At 30.5% G+C, this 25,010-nt stretch overlaps 2 protein-coding genes across 4 annotated transcripts in view; one reads left to right on the top strand and one right to left on the bottom strand.

Annotated features, from left to right (window-relative positions):
- Nucleotides 1–25,010, bottom strand: part of LOC126748753 (segmentation protein cap'n'collar) — an 86,429-nt gene that overhangs the window by 56,411 nt on the left and 5,008 nt on the right. Inside the window, exon 1 of one of the 3 annotated variants that reach the window (XM_050458183.1) lies at nt 16,933–17,222. The exons of the other annotated variants lie outside the window; for them this stretch is intronic. The gene's annotated coding sequence lies outside the window, so the exon portion shown is untranslated. Of the gene's footprint in view, nt 1–16,932; nt 17,223–25,010 lie in introns of those variants that run through there. 3 annotated transcript variants of the gene reach the window in all.
- The window catches only part of LOC126748751 (nuclear pore complex protein Nup133), a 46,564-nt gene continuing 40,431 nt past the window's right edge, over nt 18,878–25,010 (top strand). Inside the window, exon 1 of the mRNA XM_050458180.1 lies at nt 18,878–18,896. The gene's annotated coding sequence lies outside the window, so the exon portion shown is untranslated. The remainder of the gene's footprint in view (nt 18,897–25,010) is intronic.

The following is a 25,010-nucleotide window of genomic DNA, read 5'->3' as shown; positions in this document are numbered from 1 at the left end:
CAAATTCAACTCCATTTAGGCTTACATACAGTATTTTTCTTTCGGTAAAAAGATATTATTCGTAGAGAATTTCCCCTTATTCCGAAATGATGTAGTTTGGCTTCAATAAATGTCGAATGCATGTTATCAAACGCGCTGGATGGTCAAAATCTGCTGAGAATTGATATTCGCCTGTCGTTTTCAATAGCTTGATCATGGCCCTTTTTAAAAACTGGGATTACGTTAGCTATTTTTAATAAAAATGGAAATGTCCCTGATCGAAAGGCTGTATAATACTAGTTGCCAACGGACCAGTCACTTCATTTGCCACCCCTTTATTGAATTGCTGATTTTAACCCAGTGCCAGATGTCTTAACAGATATCATATTTATAAGATTCTATTTTACTCCTAAGTTGGCTCCAGGCTTATGGATTGAGATTGGAACGAGCATGCAATTGGAGTAAATGGTCAGCAAAATGACTATTGATTTGTCTTTAAGCTACTGTTGAAACGTAGCATCCAAATGTAGCTGTCAGTTTTTGTTTTATCAGATACTTTTTATCAATGGACATACCAATTGGTGTTAACTTCTTTTTTTGTCCATTAACTATTTTCCAAACCTGTTTCGCTGTATTCTCAGATTTGACATTTTTTCCACATTATTAATTATCTTTGCCAATTTTATCGGTTTTTGATATTTCTTTAATGAAATAATGTAATTTCAAATATCAATAATTCTAAATTATTTGGTAAATTATCTATAAAGTTAAATCTAAAAAATTAATTTTTTTAATTATTAGTATCTTTTTCTAGTGTAAAAGATTATTTACACTAGAAGATTAGATTTATTTGGTTTAATTTATTTAAGGATAACTAAGCGGTTAATATGTCACTATATACGGAACAGAGACAATCGTCAACATTTCTACACCAAATAGTAATAAAACAAACTCCAAGTCACAGGTCTCAAATTTATTAAATTAAAGAATAAAGTCAGAGGATTCCACGTGTTTCGACCATACTAGGCATTGTCAGATTCGCTTGTGTATTCGGTAATAAAAAGAACAAAAAAGAAGCAGACAACAACACTACATGAAACAAATTAAGTTTAAATTGGTGAAATCAGACGGAGACTAGTTACTGATATTAAAATATTTTAATATATAGAGTGTATCCTTCTGCCTTAAAAAATACATTACTAAGCAGTAATAGACATTTAGTTGGGATTATCCGGATGGTTAATTAGGCTAGTTGGGACAAAATGAGAATTTTTGACCTACCAATATTTTATTTTAAATTAATAATTTTTGAAAATAAAATTTAAGCTTATTTTTCCTAACTGTACAGTTATATGCAGTTAAACACTTATAGCTGGGATAATCCGAATAGTCAAGTTAATAAGTCCGATAAGTCAAACCTATTTTTTATGAAAGTTTACAACCACTAGCAGTGTTAAGCTAAAACTGTACCATTTTTCCCTTTTACTTATACCTAAATCAAACTAGTATTTCTGTGATTCAAACCGGTAGACCACAGACGTCGCATCAGGGCCTGTCCTGTATCTGAATCGGACGTAATGGTAAAGTAAGCGGGGCCCGGGGCCCCTCAGCCGGTCGGAAGGGGTCTGCCAGACCCCGTGGTGATCGCGCTGTTGAAAGGCGCACGCTGATTGGTCCTCACTGATTATGTCGGCGTTTCTTTTTCCAACAGTCACGCTTCATGTGTTGCCGTCTGCCATGCTCGCCGAATGACCTCCAGGCTCCGGCCCCATACCTTCATCCGGGTTTTCAATACAGAGATGGACTCACCGGAATAAATTCAATAAGTTTGAAAACAATTAATAGTGTCTAATTATCATTTATGGAGACATTTGATGATGCCATTTTCTTGGTAAATAATCTACTTTTTAAAGGAAGCCACTTTTGGTGCCCAACATTAAGTTGGAAGATATGATACTAAAAAAACGTTTTCTCGCAAAAAATTAATATGACTTAAAATTAAATTGACAAATTCTCCTTGGGGGATATTTCTGCCACCTATGTTGTAAACGGCATTAAAGAGATTAAATCTAATGCTGTTGGATATGATGGGTTGTCATTAGAAATGATTAAATTATGTTATCCTGTTATTCCTTTCTTGACCCATATTTTTAATACTAGTATCAAAAATTCGGTTTTTGATATTCTCAAAAACCGAAAAATTCTCATCTAAGACATCAGTGTCCCATAAGCCTATTACCATTCATGTCCAAGGTATTTGGAAAGATTTTACATACATTATTTTACTAATAATAATCTCAGCCCGGAGTCTCAGTCAGGAGTTCGCAAGAATTACAGTATTTGTTCGGTATTAGTTAATATCTTGGATAACATTATTCAAGAAGCAGATAGTGGGAGTACTTCAGCTTCGATAGTATGGATTTTCAAACTCGACGATCAATTTCTTTAAAGATTATTTAAGAAATTGATTAACTGCCACTGACTAAAGAACTCCTTGCAGATCGTTGAGAAATGCAAAGATACGCAACTTCGCATTAGCTTCAATCTTAAAGATGCAATTGATGCGGCTTAGTTAATAAATGCATTCAACGGCTATGTTAATGAATGCATCTCTTGGAAATGTTGCATCAAGTCTAAAAATAAAAACATCTAAGTCGACAGGCATGTTTTTTGGGCCAAATAGTCAATGTGCCGAACACAATTTTGAACTCAAAATATAGTAAATGAGTGTAAAAATTTGGGTGTGTTGTTTGAAACTAATCTCAGATTTAGAAAATATGTAAGGAAAATTATATAAAATAAATCCATTATTTCAAAATAATTATATTTTAAATATCTCCTTAAATAAACGACTTATTCTCACAGTATCTATGCAAATATAGTTTATGGACCATAGAGGGTAGATGACAGCATTATCTCCTTTTTAGAGTCCACTATGTCAACTTGGCGGACACTGAATAACGTCCAGCGTCCCTTTGATAGCAGTATTCAAATAAGCAGAATACCAATGTGCAGACCTCTGCAGGCTTAGACGACAATAGAGAACTAACCAGGCTTAATCATATACTTTATATGCATGATTTTAAGTTATTAGCAGCTACCCGAAAGTCGAAACCAATTAGACCAAATGCTCAAAAAAGTGGAATAGTTTTCTGGCTATATAGAAATGACCTTTGGATTAAATTAATGAAATGCAATGTTAGGTGGGAGTAAATTACAACCAGCTAATTTTCAGATGGCCAGATCATCGAAGCAATGGATGCCTAAAAAACCTATAAATATTTAGAAATAAAACCAAACCAAATAAAACATCCTTAAATTATACAGAATGAACTAAAGTTCATTTAAAGATCGAGACACCTTCTAAAAACAAATCTTAGTAGCATGAACTTGATACTTGATTTGCAGTCAAAAAATCGCTTGCAAAAATTCAAAACTTATGTATCCGTTTCATTTTTAATCTTAACTTAACAGATCATGTGTTGCATTTTTTAGTTAATGATAATTTGTTAAATATGAAGAATCGACTAAGGGTGCACATAGCTTGCTTCTTTCATAAGCTTTTAGAAATAGGATGTCCCTAGTACCTTCGCAAAAAGCTTAATTTTAGATCTCAATGCAGTCTTGATAATCGATACAGTAACTTAAGAAATACACCACACTATCAAACTGCTCTTTTCAAACCAAACGGTCATTCTCTTACGTTGGACCTAGTCAATTTAATACTCTAAATAAGCATCCTTATAGTTTTGTACCTTCTAAATTTTCGTCCTTTAAATATAAGATGAAAAAAATTATTTTTAGTCAAAAGTTGAACATATAGCTTTGTAACTTATTGTAGTTTTTTTGGGGATACCTACTTTGTTATTATTTTTGTTAATTTTTCTTTTGCTACTTCTCAAGTAGCTATTAATTACCAATCTTTATTAACTATTAATTTGTATTCATATCAATTGTTAATCTTCATATCAATTGTAAATCTGTTTTACTTAGTATGCTATTCAGGAAAAAAATTACTTAGTTGTAGTTAATAATTTAAATTTAAGTTTATTTTGTTTTGTACATGTAGGTTAGTAATGTTTTTTAATGTGATTACTATACATATGTTCGGTTAAGCAAACGTCATATCAAAGTCAATATAAGTATTTTCTACACAAAATAAAGTGCCAATCTTGTTTTAAAAGTGATACATTTCGATGACGTAAATTATCATCATTGGGCTCTAGAATATATTTTAAAAAGGCAGTACAAAGGTCAAATTGACAATTAAAGCCTTAGAACCTAAAAAAAAATTAAGACATAAGCCTTAAACTTACCAACCCTTAATTTAGCTGATTACAAAAAATCAAAAACATAAATATTAAAATTGCGCAGGAGGTAGAGCGCTCAAGCAGCAAAAGTCGAACCACTGTCGACTAATTAGATTCTATTAAGGAAGAAGGATGGTAAGTCACTCTATGAATTTATCATAGGTAGGGATCTATTTGCAATATTGGAACTTTACCAACCTTCATTACAGTATGACTACTATTATAAATTCTAGTTTGACTACTCATTTCTTACAAAATCTTTGATTGTAAAAAGATCATCCAAGTGTTCGTATAACAGGTACGTGTATGAAAGAACGTATTTGAAAGAAAGAGCATGAAAACTTCTGATGGAGACAAACACGAACCCATAGCCCAGGCCACTGAATGAAACGAGGAATGAGTTAGGAGGTATTGCCGTACTAGATAAATTATGAGTTAGTTCAAATGAGTTTTTTTATAGAGGATGTATTTGAAAACTTTGAAGACAATTTAGAAGCAGGTAAGTCTATATACGAAACTGCAGGTCTGACGAGACAATTGTCCTTATGAAGTTCGTGGGAATGAGTTTATACGGCTGTAAAGAAAACTGTTCCTATATTAGACCACAAGTTTGAAGAAGCTATTTAATATATGACAGACATATCTATAGAAGTTGGGCTATTGGGTAACATTTAAAGATCATCTAAATTGAGAACTTCGTGGACCTTTTTCATAATAGCTAGATTTAGTCATAAGCACAATGCAATTACCTTTTTCGGCTTTAATTAAAATGAGATCGTTTTCTAAGTCTTTATTATATTTTGTCTTTTAAATCTTGTGGTTTTATTATGTTTATACGGCAGATTAAGTTCGTACGTAACTTATTTTTTAATTCTTTTGAGTCCTCTGAATTCCCCTAATATAAATAATTTTATTAGTTGGCAGTGGTTCTATGCAAGAATCTTTTTACCCTAATGTATAGGATTAGGTATTTTTAATGTGAATTATTAGATGTCATCACCTCCTGCGTTTTAATTTTATGTTTTTGAAACCCTTTAGCTATAGTATTGTGAAATGATATTATACGCCCAACGTGTGGCTATAATTAGTTCGGTAGAAGTTTATTTTTCATCTCAAATATTGTTCTTTTTTAAGTAAGATTGCAGTATATTTCAACAACATTAGTAAGTAATAACTCTATTAGGATAGCCTATAGTATTTAACTAAAAAAGTAGGGTTATTAAGTTCCTGACTGTGGTTCCATTCTAAGTTCAACGATCATTAAGTTAATCAAAGTAGAAGTATTTTTACACAAGGCTTCAAGGCAGGTAATAAAGAAACTCTTTTTTTGTTGAGTTTTAAAGATCAAATCTGACACCCAATGCTTCAACAAGAATGAGTTTGTTACCAGAATATTTACAATATTAGTTATAATAGCATATCAACAGCTAATTAGAGGTTACATCGAAAGGTCACATAGAGTAATCTGCTGGAAAGTATGGTAAAAATAAAGAAACAATTTAGTCAATAGCTAGTTTCAAGTCTAAGACAGATGTTAATGTGGAGTCATCAATACCTTTTGAGCTTTAAGCTCCCAAAGAGTAAAAATCTCTTTAATGTTTATTATATGTCATCTTTAAAAACGACCAATGTTGGATTTACTAAAATTTCTCCTTTCACATCACACTATGCCTGTAGTTTTTCTCAATAAATTGTTAAGGATGTGAGCAAACATGACTATAACGGAAAAATAGATCTTCTGAGCTATCACTATTCGAACGAATAGAAGAAGAAAAGGGATATTACGTCATTTTTTCTACAAAAATAATCTGCAAAAGAGTAATATACTAGAATCCATTTAAAATTTCAGGGAAACTCTAAGAACAGTGAATAGTGCCATCTTTTTTTTTTAACTAACTTATGTCACTGCAAAATTCCATTAAGAGAGATAAACATTATCTTTCAAATTACAGTTTGTTCATTAAAATTGGTTAAGAAATGTAAAGATATAGCGATTTAAATATGCCAATATTCATTTGTGTCTCCTACTCCTATTATTTATCCAATAAAAATTTAGCTTAAACAGATTTTATAGAAAATTTACTTAGCTTTCCAATGGCGTTACCAAACTTCTAACTTAATTTAGTAATTCTGGTCAAATTTTAATTTTGTATCTTTGAGAATTGCGCTCTATTACAGCCACTTTGGAGTCGAACATATTTTTGGACGATTCCTTGTTGCTATTTGTGCTATGAATTTTTTTTCCTAATTGGCTATATCGACTATATCTCAACCCTTGTCGATATACATAGTGTACATCCTTAACTCAACATATGTCTGTGGATTATAGCTACTTAAAAAAATATATGAAGACAAAACATATAAAGTTGGTGTGCTATAGGAAGGTTTAACTCTTTTTTTTTACTTTCATATATTGGCGCACAACGTGAAGAAATCTCAATTAAATCAATTTACATTGTCATGCTTTTGCAAACTATGTCAGTGGACTAACAATGGAATTACAAAAAAAAAATTTTGTTACTTTTCGAGTTTGCACTTTAAAATAAAATGTATTTTCCTTATTTTAACGATAAAATATGCTATATAGATTGCATTAAAATAAAGTGTTTAGGGTAGAATGTTGTGGAATTTGTTTTTTTTTACTTTATCATAAAATAAATATTAGAGACACTCTAGGTCTCTTTTGAAAATATTTAATGAAGGCATATTTTTAAGCTAAATCGTTTTCTCTTCATAAATTCTATACTACTTGATAATTTTCCATAGAAAGCATTTAGCGTTTCGCATAAACAGCAATAAGATTAAGGTATAAAGTAATTAAAAAATTCTTATGACACGTCGTAGTATTGCAAAATAATTGCAGTCTTATATAGACCTCATACAGTTTCTCTGAGACCAAATAATGCTGGATATTATTTTGACCACCACCGTTTATTTTGTTAAAACCTGCGACAATGTTTTGATCTGGTAATCAAATATTAATATGGCATGGGGCCTCTATTCGATACATCTAGATAAAAATCAACATTCATTGTGCAGCGGTATCACTGACACATCATGTATTTTTTTAAATAAAGGCCGATATGACAGAAATATTAATAGTATCAACCGGTCTACCTATGTTGTGCTAAGGTGGTCCACGTCTATTACAAAAAAGCCGACAATGTTCGAAGTGTCTTTACATCATTTGTCACTGGCTCTTGTGACCACCCTACGATTTGAAATAGTCATTTGTCAAACCACAATAATTGTTTCCCTTATCCTAAATCGTTTTCTGACCACAGCTTTTACTAACTCGTATAACCCTTTTAACCTTTGAAGATTTTAAACGACGACTCCCTTCGATCCTTGTTAATTGCAGATACTGCAAGGTACCTAAAAAATTTGTGAACGTATTATCTTAGCATCTAAATCGACTTGTTTTATTTTACTAAAATTTAATTCTGGCGTTTAAAAAACTTATAGAATTAAATTGCCTTTTTTGAAGTGCCCTAGTAAAGTAAGAGATTATTAAACCTAGAAAGTAAGCAAATGTTTATACAGTAAGTTTATTTTTGAACATAAATTCAAACGGACTCAAAACCTAAATTCTATCACAATCTAACATTGTTAAAAATATACTAATCTTTAAGATTAAAAAACTAAAACATTACCAATAGTATTTTCACCAATTTGAATTATTTCCTATCTGATTCAACATTTTCTGGATTTTCCTTATGCATTTTTAAATTTAAATAACCCCTCTAGAGCAAAAAGTCTAAGAGTGATTGCTGCCCATTCTATGGTTTGCTTTAGCTTTAAGTTTTAGTAATAAATTAAAATTACATCTTTTACATCTTTTATTACATCTTTTTACGACTTATTTTACATGATTTAATCAGCTCCTAGCTAATACATCAGTTAATTTATTAAGATAATAAAAATTACCACATTTGACAGTAACTTCTACACTTACATGGTTAATTAACTGAGTGTACCGGTTAAACTTAATTAAGTTTATTATTCACAGTTTCGCTCCAATACAAAATTGCCTTAAGCATATTTTCTGAATACGCCAATAAGAATATTGCTTATTAAAAAAAAAACCTTTTTTTTGCCGTTTATATTTTTACCATATTTTTTCTTTTAATTATAGCCATTTTAGTTTTTTTCTTTAAACATATGGCAACTCGTCCGCATGTATTTTGTGGGCTCTGCTACTCGCCTGCTACGTTGTTGTTTTTCAGTACTACTTTAGGATAAACAGGATCTTAAAAGCTTGGGCGATTGAGAGAACACCGAAAAAGCTTCTACTCTCTTCTTCCTCGACGCATAGATGGCGGTAATAAAGCGAAATTACCGCTTCGACTGTCAAGCATCTAATATGTCATATAAAATGTCGAAATTTTTCATAGTTCTTTAGCTTGCACGTTTTTTTTATTTCTTCCGAAAAAATAACTTTCATTAATCAAATTTTCATTTAGGTGTGCTGGTACCTGCGATTAAGGTAAACTTGTAGAAAAAGCAGTGAACAATATTGTTGTAAACAAACTGAGAAATACACAGTAAAAACTTTAAATCGAATATAAACATAGGCGACATTGCATTTGCATAAGTACTTATTGCAAAAGAGTTTTTTTGTGAAAAAAGGCAAGTGCAAATGTAATCGAAAATAAGAATCAAAAATAAGATATGGATTCTGAGAACTAGAAGCTGTGATGTTAAATCTGCGGATAGCAAGACACGGATTTCCCCGTTTGTCTTGTTTTGTTGCCCAATGTGTTTAATAGTTGATTTCAGAATAATTCAGATTCTTAAACCTTGAAACCATAAAAATCTCGGTACTAATCACTTCTATTTGAAGTTCTATGTATGTGAAAATTATTTATATACCTCCCCGGCTTAATAAAAGGTAAGTTAGAATGGCCTTTGTGACAAGTGGCCCCACCACAGGTGGTAAGCTTAATTATTAATTATAAACTGTTTAGGTTAAACTAAGCTCTTTAATTAGCAATTTACCTTTATCATAGTAAAAAACTATTACACTTAACTTAGAATCTTGTATGATGTATTTAAAATCAAAATCATAATATATTTTTATTTGAGTCAAAGATGTATAGGACATTCTATTTAAAATGCATTTTTTCAGACCATGGCTGTGAAGAACCGATTACATAGAGCAGCAGCCGGTTGCCATGTAATACCTTCAAAAATAAATAATCTGATGGAAAACCATACCATAGGATCCTACATGGAGAATATTGCAAAAGGGGCATTTTAAAAGCTAATGCTTTAAAATATGATTTCTATTTCTAGACATCGGAGACCAAAGTAAATTACGTATTCAATACACAGCAGAACTCCTCTTATTTTCGTATCGACTTTCTAACAGCCAAATGTCTTAAGCTGACGCCAAACCTGAGAGAAGTGCAGCAATTTCAGCAGTTTCAATGCATGAGCAATTTTGGAGAGATTCTATACAAACCTTAAAGTATCTGAAATTTTCCAAAGCAAAACTGGTAACTCCAGTAAATTCTGCTTCAAAATGTTTATTATGTTGTATATTGCATAATGGAGATTAAAGCGTTATTCTAAAAAAAAATAACATGAACAAATAAAGATAAAAAATATAAAAATAAGTTTAAAACTCTTAAAAATAAACTTAACAAAAATGAATTCTTTAAATAAAAGGCTCAATCAGACCCTCTTCTTTGGCTAAATAATAAATTAACCATTAAGGGTCTCCTTAAGATAACCCCAAAAATAAATGATCAAGTAAGGAGACTTAACAAGACTATTCTGGAGGCCAGTATTCTCACTAATAAGATGGTTAAGAAAAGTATTTGTCAAAAACTTTTTTACTATATAAGGGAAAAATGATCAGGATAGCCGTCTTATTGAAAATATATAGACCAATCCTAGTTTTAAAGCAAGGAGGATTTGAATAGCAGAAAAAACTAGGGTGTTTAAAATACCATCAATAAAGACTCGCCCTAAAATTCAATCTTTGAGGATACTAAGTACGGGATTAAAAACTTGTGTGGTCATTTTCCCGAGACCAATATCGAGGAACAAAAGGAATGTATGCAGATTCCCTAAAAAGATTTCAGTATCTCAGAATATTTGAAACGTTTGAACCCACGTTTTTCCAAATACTGTTAACAGTTTAATGGTCCATACCTAGTTTCTCTCCAACACTTCTACTTGATCAGAAGGAAGCGGTGTTTGCAATATTGTCACACCGGGGGTGGACAATGTGTAATCCTTAAGTCCTCAATTTGTATTAATCTATTTTGCTGAGTATCAAAAAAGATTTATTTTGGATGCTCATATTGTAAATGATTATAATAATATTTTAAATAGACCAAAAAGACGAATGCGTCCTCACAATAAAAAAAAAATTGAAACTACTATTAAAGAACTAAAAAATGAATTCCAGAAGTGCCAGGTTATATATTTTTTATATTACTTCTGGAACAAACCTCAATTAGTTAAAGAGATTAAACTTTTTTTTGTTATTTGCAAAATATATTTTAATCTAAATCTACGAACTCGTTTCATAAAATCAAGTAATTGTGATTAACTGTAGGCAACCTACCGTACGTATAGATCTTTCACCATTCCATGACCTTACTAAGTTTCTAATTCAATATCATGTTTTTCGTTCGCTATTTAGGGGAAAATCGTTGTAATAATATTTTATGCTTACCATATGTACAGTACAGCTTTATGCGTATTTAGCTTCTGATATTGTACAGCAAAGCCCTAGTATATTGCCCCACTAACGTAAACAATCAAGAAAATAAATGATGCTTATAGATTTTGGGAATTTTTATGACATATTCCTGATATACATAGCTATAAATACAAAACCTTTGAAAAAATGTGACGTTTTTCTACCAATCCTTTTACTCGAATTTCACTTAACCACACTAATATTATATCCATCAAACATCATAAAGTTAAATTTGCCTAAAATTTCAACATTTTAATAACTTGTTTTTCAATCAAGATTAAATATTCTGAATAACGTGAACTTTGGACTTTTTATAGAAGACACCATCATATGACATCATCTATATACGTTTATCTGTTTTAACATTTAATAACAACCAATCACCGGATTTAAAAGGAATAAATAAGGCTTTGGTACTTATCTGGGAATACATATGCTTGGGTTATAGTTATTTATATTCGTTTTTATTAATCATAAAATCATAACCTAGTAGTTTTGATTTTTAAGTAACAGCAATTACCTTTAAGCAATACAAACCGAAAGGAAAATAAGAAGAAAATTTCAGTAATAATAATAATTTAATTTCAGAAATGATTTATATTATGATGTTATTTACTTATCCGAAAAGTTTTTTAAGTCTCTGCCCATTCCACCATCTAAGGGCCGTAATAGGAACGTGACAGGCACATGTATGAAGCTTGTATGGTAAAAATCGGATTCGTGGGTTGAGTTTGCTATTTATTTTAAGGATGTTATTTTAAAGTCATTACTTTTTTCTAAAAAGTTCTCTTTCAATATTACAATATTAAAACATTGGGAGTATACATTACTCCCAATGTTTTAATTGATTTGCAGCAAGCAATTCCAGGTTTCTGGTAAGAAAATCTGATTTTATTTATTACTATTATGTTCTTGTATTGTCAATCTTTAGTCTTTAATAAAATCAAATTCAGCTGATTTCAATGCAGAAGTTTCATTTTTTAGGTATTTAATTTTTAATTTGATTAATTAATTTAATTTTTAACTTGATTATTATAAATACATATTACAAAATGTCTGGCCTCTCATTTTCTCTTCCACAATTAAAAATTGATTAAAATTTTCCTGAATATTTCCTTGATGTTTCCTTTTTCTTTAGGAAACCAATACAAGTACATATTAAATAAGGATAATTCATCCTTTATTGAATCTATATGTAAATAAAATGAGGATATTATTAACCTAATGAGAATACCTTTAGATGTATGATGAGAAAATAGCACAAAAATGTTGACAACCTTTTCTAATCTGTTTAAAATTAGGGTAGTTCAGTGCTAACAAAATACTTTAAAACATTTTTAGATTAATTCTAATTTATATAATGTCTGTTATAATAAATTATAACAGACATTATATACTGATGTAGATTATGTATATCATTTTATATTTTTTTTCAGGACAAATAAATAATGAATGTATTAAAGAAAAACATTGTTTTATTTTCATTTGTCCACTTGGTGATATGTTGTACACTATTGTTAATTTATTGCAGTAAATTAACTCATTTAAATATGTAAAATAAAGCTGAAAAGTTTTATTTTTATTCAGATCAATATCTGATGCTAACACCTAATCAAAAAGACTCTTCTCTATGAGTAACCTTTTTGATTAGGCGTTTGCTTTAGATATTACGATTAAATGGTAAGATTGTCAGATTAAATGAAATTTGATTTCCCGCCTTAATTTGGCCACGCCTTTCTACCATTTTGATTGATCCAATTAGGCACGTCAAACTGTCAAATTAGTTGGAACAGTTTCCGTTGCCAAGCGAGAGGACGCTAGCTGCGTCAGAAGAATTTCTATCAGTTTGTATGCAACTACCACTTCTCTATAGATTTGTGTTCTGTGGTGACAGGCTTCCCGATCACCATCTATGCTATGGTACGCTACGGTGTTATCTAATGATGGCACGGTCCAATCGGTGTTTTCTGACAACTATTATTAATATATTAGTATTATATCGATACAAAGAATATTAGTGATGATTGAATATTTGTTTTGTTTTCATTTTTGTCTCAATAAAGAATTTTGGTAAGTAATTTATTATTTGTTAATAAAATTTAAGTTGTAACAGATTTCAGCACCTTCTAATACATTACTTGACCGCTTAAATTACGCCATTATATTGTGTTGTTATCCCATTTATTCCAGTTATTTATGCGAGATCACAGCGCATTTAAATATCGGCTATAACAAAATAAATAAATCGCCGTTATCATCTTAAAAAAATAATAACACGGTCGCGCGCCCCGAGATTCCAGCGTCGTTAACACAGAACATCCCCCTTTAGAAATGAAAGTGTGATGGATCAAATGTGTCGGGTTGTTTTAAGTTGTCCGCTTGGTCGAAAGATGGCGCGGCATGTCATCGATTTGCCGTACATTACAGAAGCTGTTTTGTTTCATTCATTCATCGATAGATAGAGGCACTGTATGTTTTATTATGGGTTTTCCCGATTTGCTTTCGGTTGTGGCTGCAGTTTTATTAATCCAATAAAACAAAAATTGAATCATTTTTTTATTGGATTAATGAAACTTCCTAAGGTATCGTAGGTGTGGTAATTCAAAAGCATTTTGATTTAATATTATATTTAGAAAAAACACCAATATTCCTTTTAGAGATAAAATTAATTATTTGCAGTACTACAAATGAATACTAATTAGAAAATAAGGCTACATCCATGTACATTTATGGTACATATTTTACAGATCCTGAAATATGCTACCCCGTCACACCCTTAATGAATCACCTGGGACAATTTAGCCTCTCTTAGTGCTTTGATACTTAGTGTTTTGGTCTGACGGTTGTGGGTAAAATAAATTCTTGGGCAAAACAAAGTTTTCTGTTTGAATTATTTCACCAGTGGTTTTTAAGCAAGGATTTTTGATATTAATTATCCATTGCTGTCTATATTTACCATTCCTCTTGGAAAAAGGAAGCGGCTAGAATATACGTCTGTGCAGTCTGGGACATAGTATTTATGTTTTGCCTTTACGTCACCCATAAGCAGACATTTTGTAAAATGGTCTTAATACCAGTCTAATGTTAATACTAAAAAGTTAACTACCAAAATAAAAACTAAAGTTTTGGGTAACACAGCACACAATACACGAGAAAGTACACCACTGGAGTACCCGAGATGACTTTATTGGATTTATAAATAGGTAGCTAATTCCTATTTAGTGAAGAGCACTAATCTCGTTTGACAGGCACTGGGTACTAAGTATTAATGGGGATAACAAGTTTACATTGTTTATTACTTTAGTCTCTCAATGAAATGTCTTTAGGGAAAATATTGAAACCGAACTGACGTATGACGTAAGGATGGCGATGGCAATGGCAGCCAAAACAGAAGGCCAATCGGAAAAAACCCATGATAAAAAATACAGAGTGCCTCATCTATCGAAGAATAAATTAAACAAAACAGCTTCTGCAACAAATCGCAAAATTACGTTCCGCGCCATCTTTCGATCGATCGGACAACCTCGAAACAACCGGACACTTCCATTTCTAACGGGGGATTTTCTGTGGTCGAAAACCTCACTCAAAGAAGCCAAGTCCAAGCAGCTTAAATAAATCGTTCCTAGATTTGCCGCGTCGCGGCAGCACCACACGGTGAACGAAACTGACCGGCAATCGATAGTCGAACGGGTACATTTTAAAACATGGGATTGCGTATCTTCCCAAATATTCAATCGATAGTATGGTGTAATGGGTAAAGACTTTAAATAGAGTTTTGGACTTAGATGTTGTGGGAGCAAACTTATGCATATAAGCTTACTTTGCTAAATTTTCAATCTGTATATGTTTGAAACAACCAATAAGGAGGAAAATATATTTTTTGTTCATTGAGATACGTTGAGGTCGTAGTCACGTAGTCCAAAAATTAAAAAAAAAATCAAAATACTTTTAGGTTTAATTTTAAAAATTTTACCCCATACCTCCACTTTTTTTGCATTGCAAACAATAGATTTCATTCTTTATTTGCTACCAGCTGATGTCCAGACATTGAAATGACTAACCACAAACTAACAAATTATTAGAAAGGAGATGGTTCTGTTGCTCTTGGAAATTTAGAAATGAAAGATGATTTTTGTATTTAGAGCAATTGATATATTGTTCATTCATTGCAGGCAACGCGTCACGCAACGCCTTAGGCCATTCTCAGTGCCAATTGTCAATGGATTGAAGTGTCTTTCTTCGGCATTGGAGCTATAAAGCTGCTATACTCTAAGTGTATACAATAAATTTAGAAACACGAGACATGATAGTTGATACATTTAAAATGGTTTTGAAATAAGTAAAACATTAAACTCGTTCAACAATATCAGTTAAAGTCATAATTTGAAAAAAAATTACAATTTGGCACTGAAGATGGCCCTAGGGCCGAACGCGCTTTGCCTGTATTGAACATATCAATTGCTCTAAATCCAAAAAAAAAGATCTTTCGTATGTAACAAATTATAATTTATTAATTGTAATAATATAATTTAAATATACTCACCGGCACTAAATGCTTCAACACCCAAAATTTTGATGATGTTTATAACTTTTGCATTTTTATCTGAATTTTATGATTTTTTCAACATTGCGTGAGTCATTTATCTTTGTTTCTCCAATAACTAGCATTTTCCCTTAAATATAATTTTACTTAAAAAAATACCTTGCATTATATAAAAAACATATCTTAAAAACAGGGACCTTGGTATATTTTGCATGAGAATGAAAATACAGTAATATTAATTATAATTGGGATTCCCTAGCAGTTCCAGTGAAAAGTATTAACGTAAATTAATTTCCGTCGAATACAAAAGAAACCTGTGCTTCATCTTAGATCTTATCATATTTCTTCCCACATTCTATTCTTAAGTAATGTAGTGCATTTAACATTTATTTATATCTATCAAAGTATTAGAAAAACGCCAGAATAATATTATATTCAACGATATTTTTTTAACTAGCAAGGTTAATAGAAGTAACAAAAAAGAAACTGTTACAAGCGACACAGAATCAAAGTAAAAGTAAATAAGAATGCTGCTGAACAATGCACATATGTGAATAATTTGAGTGCATAGGGTTTATAATTAACGATTCCTTCGTCCGTTAAATTAAAATTAATAATTTAGCTTGTTAAATTGATATTGTCCTTTGATACTAATACTATTAGCTGTAGTATATTAGTTAGAATATCTTGTGTCCTGCTTTACGGTTTTTTTAAGTATTTAGTAAATTTAACCTATGTATATATATATATATATATATATATATATATATACACATTGAGATTTTTTATTGTTACATTAGAACTAAAGGTATTTTTATATCAACTTAACAAACCTTGAAATAGCGGTATTGGTTTTACCGGCTGCTTAAGCGAACCAATAAATTATTACCTATGAGACTAAGTCATGAGAATTTCGGCAACAAATTTATTATATTCGTTAACACAAGTAATCGAAGAGGATTGTTTTATCATTATGTTTATTTAATAATAGCATAATATAGCACAATTATTTTTAGAAAAGCCTAAATTCAGTTATGCAAGAAATGTTGAAGGGTTTTTATACGCTTTGGAGTATTACGATACTACTAGTTTGCAGTATTAATATATGTTTACTAAACTAGTGTCAAAGTCTTTGGTGGCAATTTCACAATTCTACACCATATGAAGAAATATTTAAAAACTAATTAAATCAAAACAAATAGACTTGAAAAAAACCTGTTGGAGAGCCGAGATAATGACATCATGTAATTATCAATAACACTTTTAAGAGTCAAACATGTGACAAGCTGGTAAATTTGCACAATCCGCCCCCAAGTAACATGGTGAATACGTACGCCTATGGCACAGGGTCACCTGAGAGTACGTCACCATGTTGTTCGACTTACCCGATTGTTTTCTTAAGCATATATCAACATCACAAAAATAACACACAAAAAACAGGGTCCTATAATAATTTGCAAACTTCCCGATAAGCGATAACACGATAATATGTTCCGATCACTTGATAAGACTAAAAATTATAACGCTAGGAAGCGCTGTTTGAATATGATAAATCCTTGACTTTGTAACAAAGTATTATTACGTATGAATATAGAACCACACGCGTACCCGAGCTCGCAATTATTTGTTCGTTTGTCTATATTGAAACGAGAATAATTGTGGCGCTTTCACGAAGTAAAAATGCTTGTTTTCTGGTGAAACACAACTATAGTTGTATTGTCGACCAGCTGGAATAAAAAATCATGACGTAATGCATTAAAAAAAATCAAACCTCTTAGTATAAATATAATATAAATTAGCATTAATCGTTTTTAAATTAGTGATCGTTTACTCGGCTTGCTTGAAATCAGATTGTTAGCTACCAATAGGTTATTTATGTACCTCTATTGCTTGAGATGTTTAAATCATATTCAATATAAATCGCATTACAACTTAAATTGTGCCAACATCATTCAAACTTGAAAAGGGTTGTTATTTATGCCATCCATTTAATTGCGGATTAAAAATAGACCACCAGATTAATTCTTCCATAATAACAAAAGCAAGGTCCTAAATCTATCTATAAGTTTCTTTCACTAAACTGGTGTAGGAATTTTGAACCTGGCGAAAAATATGTAGGCAGGGAAATTTAACAAAAATTTAAATTAAAAAAAAATAAATTTCCGTCCTAAGAAACTTCTTTTCAATAATTAAACATTTCAATGCCACCTGTAACTATTCAGATTAGTACTTTCCGGTTTTAATATTATTGGATATAATATCTTGTATCTTTTGTCATTCTTGCAAACATCTGCAAAATTAGAATAGTGATATAATTTCTAAGGCAGCAATAAGCACTACTTTGGATGAACTAGGATCGATAGGTCAATAAGCATTTTGTCAATTTTGGGAAGATCCTGAAGTGGCTATTTTTGAAAAGGTAAAAGGTGGCTTTTTCAAGATATCAAACAGCGTTCAGGGTTTGTGTAGCAACGACACCAGTGATATCTACGAACACAAATGTTTTAATATATTATATATGTATATTAACAATATTTTATACAATAATGTAAGAACTAAGTCTTGCAGCAACAATTTGTTTTAGCTCAACAAATACTAGTCGAATGGAAGAAAAATAGTTTTTAAAGTGTTGTGTAAACACACCTAAAAAACATACTAAGAACCTGCAAAGTCAACAAAGGTGGGGAACAATGCCGTTAAAAGATAATTTGTATCTGATTATCAAATGTTGTGTGGATACGCCTAAATCTATATATACAATTCAGATTAATAAATAATTACGTTGGTTAGAATATGTGGTTTTGGAAATACCAGATATTGGTAATTTATTAAGAAATCAAGCAATGCTATTGGTTTACTGTAATGGTACATTAAAATTACCTATTGCCACTTCTGGACAGAGAACTGTAAAAGTATAAGGTGAAGAACAATTAGCAGGCGATCCACTCGTTTATTCACGCCATAACAGGTGGCGCTAGATATACGCAAATGTATTTATATTATTGGGGGATATCGAACCGTGTAATCTAAAAGCGCAATCAAAGATATAAGTATTTACATTTATATTTTAAGATGTCTCATTTTGATATTTAAATGCCTTTTTAAAAAGAAAATGGTATATTAAATACAATTATACTATATACATAAAAAGTTGATAATTTAAACCATTGATTTTTTCTATTTTTCTCTATTTATCTATGATCATTCTACAATAGTAATAATTGGTTAGTTTAAGATTTATTAAATATTGGTTACTTTACATCTTAGCTAGTTTGCTCCATTGGCGAGTTTAGGGCCATATCTGTTGGTGAAACAAACCGAAAGTTATTCCTGATGAGATGGTGGACTCGTAAGTATTTATTGATTTTTCTACTCCTATAGAGATTAATTAATATTTCTAAAACTTTTTTTATTTTCAAAGTATTTATTTACAGCAACAATTTATCAAACAAACTTAAAATAAATAACCCTAAGCTAAAGATAATGGTGATGTGAGGAATATTCACCCTTAAAACATTGTCAAACACAACCAGGCAATGTTGGTTGGAGGATTTTATTAAATAAATGTAATTAATACAACTGAAGAACCAACTCTCCAAGATTGTTTAAATTTTGGTTTTCTGTGTACATTATAAGTAGATGACGGTAAAAGTCTCGAGAAATTTCTTATATTGGGTCCCTGAGCAAAAATGTTTATAAGGCTTAATGGTTTCATGGGCTAGAAATTATAATTCTTTATGTGAGTTATTTATTAATTTCCTCTTTTTTTTTGTTTAATTCGGTAAAAGATATATTTTTATAGGTCATCTAAAGCTTAATGCTTAATATAAAAATACATACTTAATGCTAAAATAATTACAATACTTTGCATATCTTATTCGATATAAATCGTAATATCACCAATTTTTACATTGCAACTTTCTACTCTCTTCGAATAACATATTATATTTTAAGTGCCATTCATTCTTACATTTTGAATAAATAAGCACTGCATTTTACGTGTTTTTTTTTTAATTTCAAAAACCTATATGACTCATATCACTTAAAAATAAACGAACGATAAAAATGTTTCATTGTCAATTGTTAACTAAACCCTATTCATTTTTACGGAAAATTCAATGTAAGTGGCAAGTCGCAAATTATTTTTTAAAGCGACTATTCAACTTTAGTCATAAATTTGCGTCAATGAGTTTTTTGCTAAATACGGTATGTGACCTGAGCCATCGTAAGTGAATGGACCACAATATTTTACATTGTCTGTCACATGAATAAACCATCAAAACTGAACCTGTTCTCGCCAAATTCACCTATCCAAAATAAGCTACTTTTTTAAAACGCATATTATAGATTCTCCTACTTTATCCTTAGTTCAAGTTCAAGAATACAGCTGCTTTATTAAGTCTAAAAATAGTGATCCTATACTAACCTTACCGAATAAAATTCAGTTTAAATTAAATTCCGATTAAAAATAATACCTTGACAAATATTTATTATCATTAATGACACAAGTGTGAGGTGTGAGTATATGCATGCATACAATATTGTTGAAATATTAACTAGTCATATAACTTAACATTAATTTTATATCAATATCGTAAAATTGAAAGTATTTAATAACTGCGCTTTAATTTTCATCCCAATGTTGAAAACAAATCGATGCCGACAAAAATATATGCATTTCCCAGGAATCGTGTCATTCGCTTGACTAGATTGAGTGGGAATTAAGGTCGTAAAAAACTTTGGTCTGATGAACCTGTTCGTTTTTTTTCCAGTTTATTTTTAAAATAGAATTTACGGATACAACGACCATATGCAAGCAAAGGAGGTGATGTATCCTTGCCAGTCGCATATAAGGTTTTCAGGTCACTTGCATCAACTTTTGCTTTTGAACGAACTGATATGGTTAAGATGAATCACAAGTTGTTTTGGTTTTATCGCCGTCTGGTTTGGTTGAGTTTCTTTTTAACTAAACCACGTCTATGTTTTGCGTACATTTACTTAGCCTTTTTGATAGTACATAAACTATATTCTATCAGCAAAATTTGCTTTTATGAATCCAAAGAACAATGATGAAACAAGAATCAAAACGCAGAACTACTTCGTGCTAAAAATAAGTTGGAATGTCAATTAGAACTTGTATAATTTATTTTCTAGAAATAATCAATATTAATTTATAATTGATGTTAATAACCTTGCACCCAAGACTTATTTTTTTTAATTATATGAAAAGCTTTTTTATGCTACAAAAATACACAGGGTGAAAAACAGTTAATTTATTACAACGTGAACGTATAAAGCTAGTGTATAATCAGCCGCACACTACCAAAAAACCTTGACTATATTGCCAAAAAATTAGGTTATTACACTGTAAAAACATATATGTTGAGTATTTTTACTAACGACGTAGAATTATGACAAATAAATTGCTTTGTGTTAAAACAAAAAATATCGTTATTCGTAATACAAAGTCCATTGTCAGTTTTGTACTGAATTTTGTTATTGATCTGCTGAATACACCTTATAATTAGGGCAGTTTTATAATAATTATGTTTTCCTTGGCTTTGTCGATAATTTTGGCGTCATACACTTTTTAATAAACAATTTTTGTTATAAACACTGCAGAGTGTCTAATCAAAGTAAATAAGCTATTTTAATAAGCCAATACACTTTTTCATATAATATTTTATTATATTAAAATTCAAATATATTTGATACCATAAGGTACCATGGTCATTAGTGCATAGTTATAAAAAAACTATGTTGTTGCTTACAGATCTATCTAACTAATCTTCTAAAAATTTTTAAAGAAAACCACACACACCTTGCCTTTTCTAATGATTTTTTTAACATTATTTTGAATCATGTTCTGAGATAAAATTAAAATTTGCATGAAAAAGACATCTCAAAATCAATTAAAGATACAATTAAAACCCTTTTTAAAACTTGATACCCTCTATTTACATGGATTCAAGGATATTTACTTACATTTAATTTACATAAAAACATTTTAAACTCATAGGTAGGTAGTATATAGGACAAATATGGTTCCAAGTAGACTTCCTAAGACAAAGAATGTTGAAGCTACTTTCTTTGACCTTTTTAATGACATTGGTAATGAAAAACATTTATGTCACTGACCCTATAAAAACTACCTAGCTTTGGCATCTACCCAGAAAAAAATCCAATTAACGTAATTTTTGCCTTAGCGTCAACATATTTTTTCATAAATATGTACTTATATGAATTTACAAATAGCCAAAAATTATTGCTATTTAATTCACCTGGATAAATACACATACATGCTGATATGATATGGATTGTGAAAAGGCGATGAACACATTTAAAATCAGTGAAACTGCTCACTACATAAATCCTGAATATTCAGACCTAATTAAACACTATGAGTGTTGAAACCCTAAAGTCCAAGAGAAATTAAAATTTCCCATTAATCCCTATTGCAGTTATTTTTGATAAACGAGGTTGTTTTTGTGTTCCCAAATCTATTCTTGGTCATTGGGTGCAGTGGGTCATGCATTAAACTTGAGAACATAATAAATTACATTTTTTATTTTGGCAGATGGTCAAAGAAGAAAATGGGTAACACAAATCATTTGTAATTATAATTCAGACAAATTTATTTTCTGTTTTAGCAAAAAATTTTCCAAAAGAGGGTAATCAAAAATAATGTTTATTTTTTTAACTTATTGTTAGTAACTAATGAATAGTTCTGCGCCGCAAGCATCCTTCAAATATACTAGTCAGTTATAGTGTGACTATCTCAATTGATGTAGGTATAAGATATCTTAAAATTTTTGAGAATTTTTATTTGTTCATATTTGTGTGTATCTTTGATAGCATTCTGTTGATATAGTAATGAACTACTTTATCCATGTTATTATGAGAGTTATATACAACAGCAGGTTTTCCATAATTAAGCTAAAATAATTAATATTTTTCTAAATAGAAGATTAGAAATATGTAATGTAGAATAAGATTTCTTATCTTTACAATTATTTTGCTTCTGAAATACTATATATGTATTTAAGTATGAAGTAGATCTAGTATTCAGCCTAAATCTACAATATGGAATGAACATGTTTCAATATACCAATGCAAAACCTGTATATGACCTTTTGTTCTCTAGCATATAAAAATGTCTCTATTGTGATCTCTTAAATGCTATTCGAAGATATATAAAATTTGAACTAAAAAACAAACATGTTTTTTTAAACAAAACATATTTAAGTTGACAGCTTAAACATTTTTTTGATCAACATCTTGGAATGTATAGCTGTGGCAAGACAAAATGTATTTTGTTCACATGTCAAAGAACCTGACAAACAATCTAAATAGCAGATGACTATAAAGTTCTGATAGGTAAAAAGCAGGAGTTTTGATGACAGGTGTCGAAAAGATTGTGTCCAGAGAAGGCAGTACTCTACAAAAGCTTGGAAACATTGATTAAAATGTCCACAAAACACTTACATATTTCTATTTTATAAACATTTATGTTGACATAAAATAATTTTAAGAAACAATCAAACCAGATATATTTGGAGCAAAATGTTTATAGCTTAGCAGAGCTCTTTTGGTATATGTGGCGTAGCTATCAGCGCTTCGGTTGCGCCCAGGAATTCTATGTAGTGGAAAAACATTGTCACAAATTAACACAAGACTTAAAAAATATGTAAGATTACAAATAACACACCACTAAATATAGAAGGACCTACAATGTTTTTTTTATTCATAAAATTGGCAGGCATTACTCATTCCTATTTCATATGGTATTTTCAGTATAAATCTTTGTTTATTTTTATTTATGGCATGTGAGACTTCTTGCTTGATATACAGAACACCAAAGTTTGGAAACATTTATCAACAAAATATTTATATTTTGTCCACATCCTTTATTTATCAGCAGTTTATCATCGGGTATGTGTGTGATAAAGTTGTATTCTAAGAATCTATATTTTTTCTTACTTTTTAAATATTTTAAGATGCCTAAAATGAAATTATTGCCTAATGATTCAAATAATGAAGCATATCAGAATAGTACAAAAATAATTAATATTGCCAAAAAATTTCAATATTTATAGTGGAACTATCTCCAAAGTAATAAAAAAATACAAAAGCAGAGGTACAGTCAAAACTGTCTTTAAAAGTGGATGTCACCTGTAAAGTCCTTAATTTTTCTAAAAGACACAGAATTCTCCAGAGAGCACTTTTCTTGGAGCAGTAAAAAATGGAATAAAGTGTTATTTATTGATGAGAATAAATTTTTGGTGTTTGGTAGTGACAGGGTTAAATTTGTACAATCAAAAAAAGTTTGATCTACAGTACCAGTTGCCAACAATGAAATGTGGAGGAGGTGGAATTCTGGTATGGGGTTGTTTTTCCACGACTGAGTCAAGTCCAATTGTTTCCATAGATCAGATAGTGGATTAATATGCATATTAGGATATATTAAGAAGTCATATGCTGTCTAAGAAAAATATGTCTCTGATATAGCAGTTCCAGCAAGACAATGACCCAAAACATACTGTAGGGTTGGTAAAAAATTGGTAAAGAATAAGCACCACAGTCACCTGATCTCAACTTAATAGAAAACCTCAGAAAAAAATATCAGATAGAGATATATTCCAAATATTTGGATCTGATGGCATATAATAAGTAAGGAGACCAGTGGGTGCAAGATTCAAAGCAAAGTACCAAATTTTAACTGTGAAGCATGGAGGAGGGAACATGATGGTCTGGGGATGTTTTTCCTGACCTGGGGCAGGTTCAAGTATTTAAGTGGAGGTTAAAATGAACCAATTACAATACATAAAGATATATGAAAATACAACGGTACCATTTTCAGTAGAAGATATGCCCTTGCAATGAATGTTTCAAAAGATTTATTTTCTATGCATTAAAACAAGGTTGATTTGCATTGCAGCACTCCCTAATTATAAGCAAGTCAGCAACCAGAAACATTTTCAGTTGGTCAATGTGTTTTCCATGCCAAATAATGGTGGTGTCATCTGCAAACATAGTAACCCTACCCTTTATGCAGAGCAAAGGAAGATCATTAACATAAAGAAGAAACAAGAACAACCCCAGGACAGCACCTTGGGGAACCTCTCTAGTAGTCTTTAGTTCTTCCGAGCAATGACCACCAAAATTAACCCTTTGTATTCTACTATGTATATAGGTACTGCAAAAAATATTAGAAACAAATATTCTTGTCAAAATAAAAAATTTCCATATATTTTTCCACCACTGTATAGTTAAATGAAAATTCCTCAATAATTGTGTCTACTGTTTTGATTTTCAATAAAAGATAGAAAATCCTTGCAAAATTCTGATTGAAATATTAATAAAACCATAATATTAAAAATGTGTACAGGACAGAGACTCTAATGATGTAACTTTTAGAATAATGCAAAACAATATAAAACAAGCTAAACAGGATAAAAATGTA

This window comes from Anthonomus grandis, chromosome 22 (genome assembly GCF_022605725.1).
Source record: "Anthonomus grandis grandis chromosome 22, icAntGran1.3, whole genome shotgun sequence".
Classification (NCBI taxonomy): domain Eukaryota; kingdom Metazoa; phylum Arthropoda; class Insecta; order Coleoptera; family Curculionidae; genus Anthonomus; species Anthonomus grandis.
The sequence above is the reverse complement of the archived record's forward strand: the minus strand, read 5'-3'. Positions and strand labels throughout refer to the sequence as shown.